General features: G+C 39.4%; 1 protein-coding gene across 1 annotated transcript in view; it reads left to right on the forward strand.

Moving 5' to 3' along the window:
* The first annotated feature begins 10,570 nt into the window (after positions 1-10,570).
* The window catches only part of Cd226 (CD226 molecule), an 88,286-nt gene continuing 83,103 nt past the window's right edge, over positions 10,571-15,753 (forward strand). Inside the window, exon 1 of the mRNA XM_051163893.1 lies at positions 10,571-10,744. The gene's annotated coding sequence lies outside the window, so the exon portion shown is untranslated. The remainder of the gene's footprint in view (positions 10,745-15,753) is intronic.

A 15,753-nucleotide genomic window follows, 5' to 3' on the forward strand; every position in this document is an offset into this window, starting at 1 on the left:
GAAAGAGAAGATCCAAATTAATAAAGTTAGAGATGAAAAGAGGAACATGAGAACAGACACCGAGGAAATCCAGATGACCATAAGGGCATACTTTACAAATCTCAACATCACTGAACTAGAATACATAGAAATAAATAGATCATTTTTTGAAATATATAGCATACCAAAGTTAAATCAGGATCAGATAACCATTTAAGTAGACTCATAACCTGTTGTGAAATAGAACCAGTAATTAGAGGACTGCCAACAGCAACAACACAACAAAAATAAATGCTCAGACCAGAAGGTGGATTCAGGTTCATCACAGAATTCTATCAGACTTTCCAAGAAGAATCAATGCCAACACATCTCAAGTTATTAAAGTTATTACACAAAGTAGAAACAGAGGGTATATTTCAATGCTTAATTTTTTTATGAGGCCACAATTACCCTGATACCTAGACTACAAAACACCAATTAAGAAAGAAAATTACAAACCAATATCCTTATAAACATAGATGTAAAAATTCTCGATAAAGTGGTTGTACAGGTTTGCACTCCCACCAACAATGGCAGAGTGTTCCCCTTTCTCCACCTCCTCGCCAGCATGTGCTGTCACTTGAATAGTGCACAATGAGGGGCTGGAAGCCCCCTTTATAGTACTCACACAATTCACATATTAAGGGGATTATAAGGACAGCAAAGGTAGCAAACAGAGCTATGCTTCGTAACAGCATGAAGTCCTCAGGACACGCAGTTTTTGGGGTTATGCCTCGCTGAGACACACCCATCATGGGCATGTTAACTGGTGGGCCTTGAGTTCTAGGGCTGTTTTGCTGTTCCCCCTGCACAACCGCCAACAGGCAAATCTATAAAGAAAAAGATTAATGAAGACTGGGGAGCAGCCTAATGGGCATAGCTGTCTTTGGGGGTCAGTGAAATATTTGGGACTAGATAGTAGCGATAGTTGCACAGCTCTTTGATTGTGCTAAATGCCACTGGATTTTCACACTTTTTGGATGTGTGATTTTATGCTCTGCAAATCTTACCACAATGAAAAATTAAAATTTAAAATGTCTTTAAAAATCTTTTTAATGACCAGTAACTTTAGAAATTATTTTCTAGCTGAAGAGATCATGAGAAGAACATTGCGGTTTGAGCAACTTTCACCCATTCCTCTTGGACTCTAGTCACCGGAATGTAAGGGTTTGTTTTACCTGAGTTGGCTGTATTTAAATCATGTCCAACATTTAACATAATGAATACCCCTGTGATGTATTCACATGGCTGATGACATTGGGGAAATAATCAAGTTTTAAATAAAAGGGTTAGAAAAGAAAAAAATTTTCAATAAAGTACTCAACAAAAAGAATATCTACCATGATTAAGTAGGCTTTACCCATGAGATGTAGGGATGGATTAACATAAACATTTTGATGAGTACAATTTACAAAATAAACCAATTGAAATGCTGGAAAGGCCTTTGATAAACTCCAACATCTCTTCATGATAAAAGCTCTGGACCGACAAGGGAAACAAGGAATATGCCTCAACATAATAAAGGATTTACAGTAAGCCCATAGCTAACATCAACCTGAATGGAGAGAAACTCAAAGAATTCACACTAAAATCAGGAACAACAGAATGGTGTCTACTCTATCCATAACTATTCAATATAGTACTTGAAGTTTTAGGTAGACCAGTAAGACAACTGAAGGAGATCAAGGGGATAAGGACAGGAAAGGAAGAAGTCAAGGTGTCTTTATTTGCATATGATAAAATTTTATGCTTAAAAGACCCTAAAGCCTCCACCAGGAAACTTCTATAGCTGATCAACACTTTCAGCAAGGTAATAGGATACAAAACAGACACACAAAATCGATAGCCCTTCTATATACAAATAACAAACAGACTGAGAAAAAAAATAAGGGAAAAACACCATTTACAATTGCTTCAAATGAAAAGAAACTATTTTGGGATATCTCTAACCAGATGAGTGAAAGACTTGTATAATAAAAATGTTAAGATATCAGAGAAAGAAACTGAAGAAGACATCAGGAGGTGGAAAGATCTCCCATGCTCATTACTACAGTAAAAATGGTCATCCAACTAAAAGCAACCTACAAATTCAACACAGTCCTCACCAAAATTTTAACACAGTCTTTCACAGAAATTGAAAAGGCAGTTTTCAGTTTCATGTAGAAATGTGCACGTGTGCACATGTGCGTGTGCACATGTGCGTGTGTACAGGCACGCACATACATACACACACACCACACAAGAAAACATGGTAAGTAAAACAATCCTGAATAATAATAATAAAAAAACTGCAGGAGGTAGCACCACCCCCAATTTCAAGATGAACTACAGATCTACGCTAATAAAATGTATAAAAACATGGTATTGCCATAAAAACAAACACATTGATCAGTGGAATAATATTGAAGAACAAGACATAAGTTCACACACCTATGGACACCTGATATTTGACAAAGAAACAGAACATACATGCTGGGAAAATAGTGCGTCTTTAACCAATGATGCTGGTCCAGCTGGATGACTGCATGTACAAGAACGCAAATAGATCAGTTCTTACTTCCCCCTATAACACTCAACTCCAAATAGATCAAGCATCTTAACATAAAGTAAGTTACTTTGAGTCTAATAGAAGAGAAAGTGGAGAATAGTCTTGAGCTCAATGGCACAGGAAGACATTCTAAACAGGATACTAATAGCACAAGCACCAACACCATCGCCTGAAACTGAAAAGTGTCTGCACGGCAAAGGACACCATCATTTCAGACAAAGCTGCAAGCCACAGAATGGGAAAAGATCTTTACCGATCACACATACGATAGAGGGTTAATATCTAAAGTATTTAATGAACTAAAAAACTGGACATCAAGAGAAACATAACCCAATTAAAATATTTGGTACAGATCTAAACAGATAGCTCTCAAGACATGAAACACAAGTGGCTGAGAAAAATTAAGAAATGTTCCACATCCTGAGATTTCATCTTATACTAGTCAGAACGGGTAAGACCAATAAAGCAATTATCAGCTCATGCTCACTGGGATGTGGGGAAAGGGGAATGCTTATTCATTGCTGGTGGAAGTGCAAACTTGTGCAGCCTCTGTTGAAACCAGTGTGGCATTTCTGAGAAAAGATAGAAAGAGATCTATATCATAATCCACATCTGTATCACTGCATCACACTACAAAGGTACTTGTTCATCTATTTGTTCATTGCTGTTTTACTCATAAGAGCCAGGGATTTGGAACAGCCTAGATGTTCATCAACAAATGAGTGGATAATGAAACTGTGATGCATCTGCACAATGTATTAGATGCTAAAAAATAAAATTATAAACTTCACAGATAAATAGATGGAGCTAGAAAAAAATTGTCCCGTGTAAGGTAAACCCAAACAAGTATTGTATGTTTTCTCTTGTATGTGGATATTAGCTTTTAAACCTTCAACAAGTGTGCTACAATCTGTATATCTGTGGAGGATAGACACAGAGTAAGGGACTAGGGAGAGGGAAGGATCTTCCAAGGAATATATAGAATATATAGTTATGGAAAGACAGGAGGGAAACTGGAGTGGGAGGATTAAATGGGAAGACAGCTAGAAAGAGAGATAAAAGGAAATATAGGAAGGAACACAACACTAAAGGTCACTTGAGGGGTTATATGGAAACCTACTACTACAGAACATATGCATATACCAATAACATTTAAATGGAGTCCGCCTGGCAGTGGTGGCACACTCCTTTAATCCCAACACTTGGGAGGCAGAGGCAGGCAGATCCCTGTGAGTTCGAGGCCAGCCTGGTCTACAAAGTGAGTCCAGGACAGCCAAGGCTACACAGAGAGACCCTGTCTCAAAAAACAAAACAAAACAAAACATTTAAATGGAGTCACCAGATAATGGAGGAGGCAACACCTCAACTAGATATCTCTTGCCATAAGTGAAACTTCCTGTGTCAGGAATGTGTTACATCTAGTTGAGCTGTTGGGCAAATGGGGGTCTATTTAAATCCCCAAATAACTCATACTATTGCCAAGGCTATTTCTTGCTCTTCATAGATGGATGGTAAGGCCTATTCCTAAAGACAATGTTACATATCACCCTGACTATGAGATGTTGAGCTGGTGAATAACTCGAACCTTCATCCCTAATGACTAGTGCTCATGGTTCTGGAAGGTTCTCTGCATATTACCATAGGAGAAATGTAAAATCAGCCCAGGCACAAATGCTCTGATCTATGATGGCCTGCCTGCAAGATGTGCTGGCACAGTGGTGGCACAAGTACAAGACAGATGGGGTCTCAGTGCTTAGAGCAGGAAAAGGACATGGGCTCCATATGTGATTAAGAAGCCATATTGAATTGGCATTTTCTTGTAAAGGAAAATTAGTTTTGTGATGGAGTCTCACTGGTATGTTAACAACACTTTAGGGTAGGCCCAGGCCCAGCAGTAGTTGGCCGACACAAAACAAACTCAAGGGTAATTTTGTAGACTTGTCTCATATTGCTTGTTTGGGTATGTTTTTTTCTTATTGGTCTTTTGACTGTGTATTATTTTGTATTTTTATATGTTTTGTGTGTGTTTGTTCTGTGTCAGTATTTATTATTTATTTATTTATTCCTTCATTTTTTTCTTATTTCTTTCTAAAAAAACAAACAAACAAACAAACAAACTCTGGCTTCTTTGTTTTATGAAGAGAAAGAGAAAGAAAGGCATGAAGTTGGGTGCCAGGGAAGGTATAGATCTGGGAGGAGTTCGGGGAGGAGAAATTGTGGTCATGGTCTAAAAGAAATATTTTTCAATAATAGAATGTAAAAGGATTATGAGTAAGGTATATAATCAAGAAATAGAAGTGTTAGGGGCCATAAGGAGGGATCAGCAGGTAAAGAAAGGCGCATGCCAATAAATGTAATGACCTGACTTTGATCTAGGAACCACAAGTTGGAAGGATAAACAGCCTCCTGCTGGTTTTCTCTGACCTCAGTATAGATGCTGTGCTACAAGTGTGCCTCCAAAACACACACACGAACACACACACACACACACACACACACACACACATGCAAACACACAGACACATACATACACACTGTATGCACACACATATACACACATACAATGCACGTATACAGTGCACACACACACATGCACACATGCAAACACACAGACACATACATACACATTGTATGCACACACATATACACACATACAATGCATGTATACAGTGCACACACACACTTGCACACATGCAAACACACAGACACATACATACACATTGTATGCACACACATATACACACATATACAATGCATGCATACAATGCACACACACACTCATAAACAAACAAATAAATGTAATAAAAAAGAGAGAATGTTGGGCACATAACAATGATCCAATTACCACCAGCTGGCGTGTCTACAGTTTGACAACTAGGTGGGAGGGATAGCAAACCTCATGGTGATCCTGGGGGTGTAGACCAGAGGACCATGCACAATGCCTTGCTAATCATAGCTGCTGCTTTGAATCCTAGGATGGTGATGGTGGAAGTAGAAAGGACGAGGACAGATTAAAAGTATTTTTATGGACATGCTCTAGTATTTGGTGATGTAATAAAACATATTAACAGCAACAACTCAAAGATGGCACTGACGTTGGGGCTTGGCACCAGGACGGTGTGTTTGTAACTGTGATGACTGTGGTGTGTCCTAGACATCATTATATAACCCTGTAGGAACCCAACAGTCTAGGATAAAGGGTAAATGTTTCAAGTTTTGTCTTTATTGAAGGAATATGAAGTCATTTAGGCTCTTTATACAAAAGTCTGATGCTTGATCAATGTTGGTAATGAAATAGTTTTAGTACACAGTTGTACTACAAGGACAATTATGCCTGAGAGGCAACTTTGAACTTTGAGGACATCTCTGCTTTTTATTGAGGGCACTGAAGTGGGAGAATAGGTCCTCTGGGAGGGAATTAAAAGACAGAAAGGCATGCTGGTACTCACATTCTAGAGAAGAAACCATACAAGTGGGAAGAATTAAAATGGTCTCTAGTGAAACAAATATGCATAAATTAAAGCCAGAAAAGAAAGTGGAGTTAACAATAGCACAGGTTTGAGTAAATGGGAAACTTGGTAAAATGACTTGCTGTGCAAGATACATAAAATTCAACACCCTTTGCATATAGAGTAGTGGATTTTTACCTTGTGTTAGAATTTACCTGGATTTTTATCTTCATATTATTCTTTCACTTCCTTGTTTGTACTGTAGGATCCAAGCTATTAGGAACCACGAAACCTTCTAACACTGTTATCACAAAATAATGTATCTTGAGTTAGTGGGTAAAGACACTTGCCACCAAGCCTGACAACATGAGCTCAGTCCCTGGATCAATGTAGAGGAAAGGGAGAGCTGACTTGAGCTGTATGTTGCACATCATGCACTCACCACTGTGGCATACAGGTGTCCCTTCACTCCCTCACCCAAATACATAAATACATGTTTAAAAATTACATAAAATTACACACAGACAATGGTTTGAACAAGGAATCGTCAGTTACATGTGTGCATGGCTTACTACTTATTTGCATATATTTCTTCTCTCACCAACAACTTTATGATGTTTCCTTCCAGTTAGTTGTCTTCTCTTGAAACCTCCAGAAACTGACGCACAGAGATGAGGCCACTGCCTAGTGAACTCTTCAGGATTCTCCTTATCTCTGTACCAAGCACTGAGTCTTCGAATAAGCTAAAATCCATGCTTTGCAAAAAAAGAAAAAAATTAATTTGTATTTTATTTATAGGGAAGACATAATAATGACACCCTTTATATATATTTTATATATTAATTATATATTAAGATAATATATATGTGATATATATATATATATAATATATATATCTTAATATCTGGAATCTGTGAGAATAAGTTTTCTTGAAGGAAAAGAACTTCTCACAAGACAATGATCAAAGACCTTGAGGCAGGAATGTTATCTGGGATTTTGTGAATGGCTTAATGTTATTATAAGTGTCCTTAAAAGTGGAGGCAGAGTGACAGACTGGGGCATGTGATTGGACAGATGCCACAATGCTGACCTGGAAGACTGAGAAAGAACCTTCAGGAAGCCTCTGCCTCTAGGAGCTGGCATGCCTTTGCCTTGAGCCTGTGCTTCCAGAGGAGGGAGCACAGTTCTGTGCATACCTGGGGTTCTGTTCAGACTTGTGTTTCATTTTACACTACTAAATTTATGAATTTGTTAAGGTTGCAAGTGGAGAAAAATGAAGAGGTTAGGAAGACACAAATTATTTCCTTTGTGGAGAGATGATGATCAAGAGAAAGAGGGAGGGAGAGGGAGACAGAGGACACAGAGAGAACCCCCAAACCACCAGGTAAGGTGACTAGACATGAGACACTAGAGCAGTAACCTCCACATGTAGTTAATCCACAAAATTGTGAGAACTTTCCACAGAGAGCTAAGCTTTGGGACTAGTTGTGATTTCATAATACATAAGATGATAGATGAGTCCTGATTCTGCTCAGTGTGAGAAGAGGACTCTGCTGTGCAAGATTTCCTCTCTCGGGAAGGAGATGCTGTGCTCCAAAACTGTGTCTTCTACACAGTTTCCTAAGGATGCTGTACCAGCATTATGGCCTCTGTCCCAGAGAAGTGTGAAGATAAACATCTGAGGGCTGGGACCCTAGAGCAACATTTACAGTTATGAAGTTTCCCTTTTACCAGGCATCTAACATTTCTGCTGCTTGAGATGATGTCTTAATTTACTAGATCTAAATTATTAGGGAGGGGCCAAGCAGAACAAGGGAAGTAAATATGTTCATCTGAGAAGGAAGAGATTGAAGATGGAATATTAGAGAGCTGCATCAAGTCCTAAGACACCAGCTTGATGGAGTCATATGAGCTTTGGTAGCAGCCAAGTATTCAAGAATTAGAAGTTTTGGCTCTCTAAGAGCACACTGCTCCATCACCAGCTGCCAGCGCCACAGGTGCAAGGAATTTCCAGGAAGTTTTGGAAGGACAATACTTCAAGCCTCATCTGTGCAAAACCCTGAACCTGCCCACCAAAGTTAAAGATAGCAGCAGTACAAATTTCCCATTTGAAAGCATGCAATGTTTATATACAGTTGAACTTAAATCCGGACTTCCAGGTCACATGCAAATGCCTTTTGCTCCAAGGATTTAACTTGAAATCTTGCTTCCAGGAATATTGGGGCACACACTTTCCAAGATTTCACCTTCTGAAATGCAAGGAAGAATACATAGAGAATTGGGCTGCTTGGCAGGGAGCATGCTGCTACACAGGCCACCACTGCCTTTTATCTTCTCCTAGGATGGAAAGTCCTGAAGCAGTGAACTTAGATTCTCTGCAGAGCTCATATTTATATTTGAAGCTCCCACTAGGCATTCTGATGCAGCTCCTCCTTTATTGATTTCAAGAACACACCTGTGGAATAAGAGTTAAGCTCATAGGATACAACTGCTTATAAATACCTGCAAGATATTGGATGACGCTCCTGGCATTGGGGCACAAGCTTGGCAATCAACACCTAGATTGTCCTGAGACTATCCTGAACTGAAGCCTATGTGCTTCCAGGTCAACCTAGACAATGGACGGTATTTGATACAGCAGTGAAGATGGCAGGTTTCGCACACTTGAAGTGTTCATCCTTAAGTTGATGGCTCAGAGACAGAACACACACAGACACACAGACACACAGACACACACACACACACACACACACACACACACACACACACCAGCAATGGTCAGTTTTACATACATAGCAAACAATAAAAAATAAATTAAAACATGTATGCTGGCTCATACCTTTATTTTGTAATGGAAGCTGGCTCCTTCTGTGTGTAGAATGAAGGAGATAGTCCTCTAAAGAGATAGCTGTGTTTTCTGAAGGGCTCCTGCTTTCTTCCTGAATGGATACATGTAAAGAAAGTCTGATCTCACTGTCTACAGTTACTGTGGGCTTGTTTAATCTGACTTCATTCCATACCCTGGTATCCCATGTCCTTGGGACATGTAACTCACTTTTTTACTTGAGTATCAAGAAGAAACCCTCTGGTCCAACTTCTATAGCTGGCAGTAGTAGCAGATTTTATCTCTAAAGCCAGAACCATCTTGACTGAGGGATGAGTAGAGGACCATCATCTCCCATGTGAGCTGACAAAGAGAAAGGCTGGCTATCTCCAAGTAGTCTTGGTCACTGTGATAGCCAGAGTTACTACCTGCCTAGTCTGTACAAGATCATGAGTTTCCTGGGATATTGCTCTTTGGCTCTAAAGTCCTCTAAGTAGCTTTTTGGTGACTGTAAACTTTTTTATCCAAATAAAGACATTTTTAAGATTGAAAGGCAATATAGAATTGATAAGGAAGGAAGGAAGGAGGGAGGGAGGGAGGGAGGGAGGCAAAGAAGGACATATCTTTTTTTTTTTTAAGTGATTTTTTTTATTAATTTATTCTTGTTACATCTCAATGTTTATCCCATCCCTTGTATCCTCCCATTCCTCCCCCCCCCCATTTTCCCATTATTCCCCTCCCCTATGACTGTTCCTGAGGGGGATTACCTCCCCCTATATATTCTCATAGGGTATCAAGTCTCTTCTTGGCTACTTGCTGTCCATCCTCTGAGTGCCACCAGGTCTCCCCCTCCAGGGGACATGGTCAAATGTGAGGCACCAGAGTACGTGAGAAAGTCGTATCACACTCTCCACTCAACTGTGGAGAATATTCTGACCATTGGCTAGATCTGGGAAGGGGTTTAAAGTTTACCTCCTGTATTGTCCTTGGCTGGTGCCTTAGTTTGAGCGGGACCCCTGGGCCCAAATCTGCCTATCATATTGTTCTACTTGTAGATTTCTAGGACCCTCTGGATCCTTTTATTTTGCTGTTCTCCCATGCATCTCTCATTTAGAGTCCCAATAGGATGCCTTCTCCTCTGTCCCAGTTAGAAGGACATATCTTAAGTACATAGTTTTTTGGCATTGTAGGCAGCAAATATTTCTTCCAACAACCTAGGTACAGTAGTATTGAAAGTATAGGAGGCAAAGTAACTTTTGCAGCATTTAAGATGTTAAAAGGTCCCCACTGGATTCTGCCAAGGGTAGAAAACATCTGCTCTAAAGTTTAAGTATGGGGTCTGCCTTCCTGGAAGCTTCCGTCTCCCTGGAAGAGAGTGCCATTGTAGTTGGCCAAGGATCTAGTCCTTCTCAGTGGGTGTAAGACTGAAGTGCCATGGCTGGTTACATAGGGATGAAGGTTTGAACCCAAGTCACTGTACAGCACATAGTCTTGTTTCTAGGATGACACTTGACTTTCTCTTTCTTGTAACCACAATGGAGACACAACATTATCAAATGGTGGCAGCACAGAGCGATGTGGAATAGAGGATGACAGAGAAAAGTGCCAGCAGACGGCACTGAGGGGAAGAGATACCAGGTATCAGAAAGCTCCCATCTGTCAGTACAGCTGAGTGAGCGGATTACTGCTTCCTGTTTCTCAGGAAAGTATTCTCCCAAACCCCAGAATGCGCCTAGGTCTCACACTTACAGTCTTCATTCCCTTTAATGTACTGGCAAGAATACATTTCCTGAAAACCTTAAGACCACCAGGAAAACAAAGGTGAAAGTCAGAAGAGGAAGAAAAGACCAGTGGCTAGGGCAGTGTGGTTGCAGAGACCTAGGCCCTCGGGGACGTGGAAGGCAGGTGAGCAGGAAGGCATGGATTCTCAGCTGCTTTTTATGGTGGTCTGTGTCTTGTCTGTGGGACTATATGAGCTGCACAAAACTCTTCACTCAGCATTTTGCAGCAGCCTTATGCATCTAAATATAGATTTGTGTAATCATTGTAGAACAAAACAGTCTCCTGTATGCATTTATCCAGTCCACTGGAGATGGGCACACAGTTATTTCCAGTTCTTATTACCAGAACCCACTGTAATAAATATTACACATTTTAAATAAATATCTGTGCTAACTTTGCTAAGCTTACCTGTTTTAGGATATACATTTTGAGTTGGTTTTGCTGGGTCTGAAGGTTTCTGTTACAAGTCTGTTTTTCATAAAGCCTGTTTAACTCTATAAACACAGAAAATTTAGGGTGTTTATCACTCAACTCTACCATAGAAATGTTTGCTCTTGTCAGTAGAGATGATAGCCATTGTTTTGTGTCTGTTTACACACTTTTTAAAAAAAAGTTAGATCATTATTGTTTTAATTTTATTGTTTACAGCTGATGAGAGTAAGATCTTGGATGTTCTGCATCCTTTTCATGTTTGCTTTAATTGGGAGTATTTATGTAATTTTGTAACCTATAGTTAAAATGTTATTCTTCCCTCTCATAAATTGTATTTATCTCTCTCCGGATTTTCTTGTTGTGTACTTGACATGCTAGGGTTCTAAGTTATTAGATAGGAAAAGGAGCTGTTACATTTCCTCTAACTTTTGAGCTTTGGTGATGTATGTTGACAGCAGTTTAGACAAGATGCAAGTTACAGTCTGGAGAGATTAATGTACGGCCATACATACATACATTCATGTATGGCCATGTGTGTGTGTGTGTGGGGGGGGAGAGAGTGAGGAGAGAGAGAGAGAGAGAGAGAGAGAGAGAGAGAGAGAGAGAGAGAGAGAGAGAGAGAGAGAGAACCAGAAGTATGTTTAGATAAAGCCTGAGATAACAAAGCTTCCTGAATTATAGATACTACTGAAGCTACCTTTCTTTGATTGGTAGGGAGAAATGGAAAGAGAGAAATGAACATCAAGTTTTAAAAATTGCATTAGTTTCAGTTTGGAGTTAGAATGGCGTATGAAAAGTACATAGAGGCTCGGAACTCTCGGAGTTTGCAATGAGTGTGAGTAAATGAAACAGTAAAATTGCTTCTAGATGCAGAAGACTTCTTGACTTCAGGAGATCCTGCTTCATGAAGCAGTGCTTGGTATCAGTGGCTACTTGAAGAAGCTGTGGTGGAAAGAAAAACTCAACTGCTAGGAAGCGTCGGGTCCCAGAAAGAGGGAAGCTCCCTGTGCTGGCCGGTGTCTAGGGAGCTCTGACAACACCATCTCTCTGCAACAAAAATTACACCCAAGGAGCATTGCTTGCACCAAGGTAAGTAGTTGTTTTAAAGAAAGAAAACTGGACCCTGGAGTTTATGTAGAGCTATAAATTTATGTCTGTATGTGTGACATGAAATTAGAACCAATACTTTCTAGGAGGAAGCTAAAGTGTTTAGTGGAAGCAGAGGTAAGAGAAAGTGCTGGAAGGGTGAGAAGTGAGGGAACACAGTGAAAATGCACAGCATACTTGTATAGAAAAAGTTCTATGAATCCCAGCATTGTAATTATATATATATATTTATATATATATATATATATATATATGCCAGTAAAACACTGGGTGTGGCTGAGCTGACTCTTGACACAATTAGAGTGTGGTACAAGTATATAACGCAGTGCAGGAGAAACATAGGAAACTGCTGTCACTGCTTGACTGTCATGTAAGTTGTGATTTAAGTGATGGTTATAGTTTTGGTAAATGGTGTCATTTAAATACTTTTCTGTATCTTCATAGAAATTTTTTTTAACCATAATGCAATTCCTAAGATAAGAAAATTGACATGACCATAAGTATCTGAGCTATCACACTTAGTCTTCCATGTCTTAAGAAAGGTTGGATGAGGTGAACGTAACAAGTGTCTGCCATTCAAAGACTTTTCTAGAGTGAAAAGGTTGGCAAACTTTTCCTGTGGAAGGCTATAGCACAAAAAATATCCACAGGCAAAAATTCAGCAGAGAAGAAGGGCTGTGATCCAGCTAGCGTTTATAGAAATCAAACAGTGGGCTGGATACAGCTTCTGGCCACTGGGTATAATTTTGTTCCAGAAAATTGCCTCTGAGTGCAAACAACGAATTCTGACTTGAGTGGAACATAAGTTGCTGAGATTCTCAGGGAGCCTTGGTGCAGAGGAGACCCCAACCTCCCCAGTTGATAAAGATTCCCTAGAGGTGACTCATTGGGGCTTGAGTAGAAAGCACAACTATGGTCTACTTAGAGTTCTAAGCACCCCCAAAAGCTATTATGGTATCCCAGCACACAGACATCCTCTGCATTTGAGAACAAGAACTGAAACAAAGATCTGATACCTGTGATCTTCCCAACAGCGGTCACCAGTTTTCAGAGAAGCAATGCCCTCTTCTCGGCCATTCTCTGTTCTCTTAAGGTTAGGATGAAAAAAGAGGGGCATCACAGGGTTTGCCAACATGAATTTGCGAGGAAAAGGTGCCATGAGAATAGTCAAGCGATGTGAGAATCCTCCCAGTGTTCAGACGCAGCAGAAACACCTAGGAATCAGCATGTATCACAGATTCTAGAAGGAATGAAATCAAAGGGACGGAGAGGGGCCTGTCCGTGTGGCCAGAACGAATGTGTCTAAAGATGCTCACCAGAGCCACCTGAGAAAGCTCTGCAGACAGACCCCTGCACATGTGCACTGCTGTGATGTTTTAAATGGTGGGAAAAAGAATCCAGAATGTGTTGATTAATGGCTTTCTTGAGGACAAAGCTCCTCTGTACAGACAACTCTATTAGAAAAAAGCCAAACCCCTCCATAAATCACGTGAAAAAAATGATTTTCGTCATCACATAAATAGTTCAGTTGCAATCTCCATCTGTTTTTAGTTAGATGTTGATAAATAAGGCTTGTCCCCAGCAAAGTGGCCAAACTTCTATCTTCAATTGCAACTCCACCCATAGCATTCCAAATGCATGTGTGACCTCTAGGTACTTTGATTTCTGAATGTGAGTGCACCTGAGCTCTATTCTCTGATGAACTGGCATTGGATGACTTGGGAATGAGCCACACATTATTATTGATACATTAATATCATGGTTACTCTCACAAACCTAGTCTCTTACTTCTAGAGAGAGGAAATTTCTTTCGATTCAGCAAGTCACTCAGAGTGGAGGAAATCACATCACACCCAATTTCATTTAGGTCTGTAGGAATACACGGTCACACTATCTGTTTGTTTTTCTATATTTTACCACATTACAGAATCCTGAGCCCATTCTTTTCCTGAGCATGCATGTGCACGTGCACACACACACACACACACACACACACACACACACACACACACACACACTCACACACTCACACACGTGAACACATTCATTTAGCAAGCATTTGAGTTTTAATCTCTCAGATCCTTAATTGACAACCTGGACTATCTTTTATATTATTCATTTCTAACTCTTATCACAAATGTGATGCAAAATTACAATGTTCTAGGAAGCATAATATATACTTATAAAACAGGTTAGTTGAGGAAGCAAATAATAATAAATGATCAACAGCAAACTGTACTGGCCTCTGCAGTGGGAAGTACAAAGATGTACTTGTAATCTTTATCAATACAGCAGTATTTGTTTTATTGCAGTGAAATTTGTATTACATAAAAGTAACCATTTTTAAGTGTCTGCTTAAGTTGTGTCTAGTAGATTCATAGGGCTCTATATTCACTGCTTCATTTTTTGGATATTTTACTTATTTTTATTTTATAAGTCTGAGTATTTAAATCTGTGTTTGTGCACCATGTATACAAGGCCTACAGAGTCCAGAAAATGCTGCCAGATCTCTTGGGATTAGAGTTGCAAATGGTTGTGGGCTTCCATATTGGTGCTGGGAATTGAACCTTGGTCCTCCAGAAGAACAACCATTGCTCTTAGTCACTGATCTATTTATGCTCCCCAATTGCCACTTCTTATCCACCCCAAAAACATCTTTATCATCCCGGAAGAAAACTTATTAGTTAAGTAGTCACTCCCCATCCCATTACTCTACCAGCCTTTGCAAACACCAGTGTGTTTTGTAGGTTTTACAGATTTGCCCATTTGGTGGACCATTTGTGCCTTACACCGTTTTATTTATTCTCTATATCCATTTATATCATGGCATGAATCAATGTTTATATCTTAATGTGGCAGAATCATATCTTCTGCTATGGTTACACTGAACTGTTTACCCCATGAATATGATGGATATTCATGTTATTTTCACCTTATAGTTCTTGTGAGCAATGCTGCTATGAACGATGATGTGTGAATGAGTATTTAGCATCTGTTTTAGTACCATGGGGTATACTTCTAGGAGTGAAATTGTTACAACCTGTGATCCTATTTGAGGAACTGAAAACTATTTTCCACAGAAGCGTCAACCTTTAATATCTCTGTTAGTGATCCGCAAAAGTTTCAATTTATTCACAGCATGTGTGCATCATCTCTTTTTATTATAGCCACTTAACAGTCTATAAACTGATTTTTCAATGTGTTTTTATCTGCATTTACCTCATAAATAATGATGTTGAGCACCTTTTAATGTGTTTGTTGGCCATTTATGGCTCTTCTTTGGAAAAAAAATGCCTCTTGAAGTACTTTGCCAATCTTTAAGCTGAGTAATATATTTAGTAACTTGCCAGTCAGATATTTGATTCACAAGTGTTTCGTCCATTCTATTGGCTGGCTTTTCATTTTCTTGACATTGATTTTGATATACACTTATTAATATTAATGAGCCCAAATTTACTCATGCTTTCGGTATCACATCTAATAATCCACAGTCAACTTCAAGCTCCTGTAGCTCTCATATTAAGGTCAATTCATTTAATATAATTCTTGTGTGATGAGAAGTATGAATTTAACTTCATGTAGCCATCCAATTG

Source organism: Acomys russatus, chromosome 20, assembly GCF_903995435.1.
Source record: "Acomys russatus chromosome 20, mAcoRus1.1, whole genome shotgun sequence".
NCBI lineage: Eukaryota > Metazoa > Chordata > Mammalia > Rodentia > Muridae > Acomys > Acomys russatus.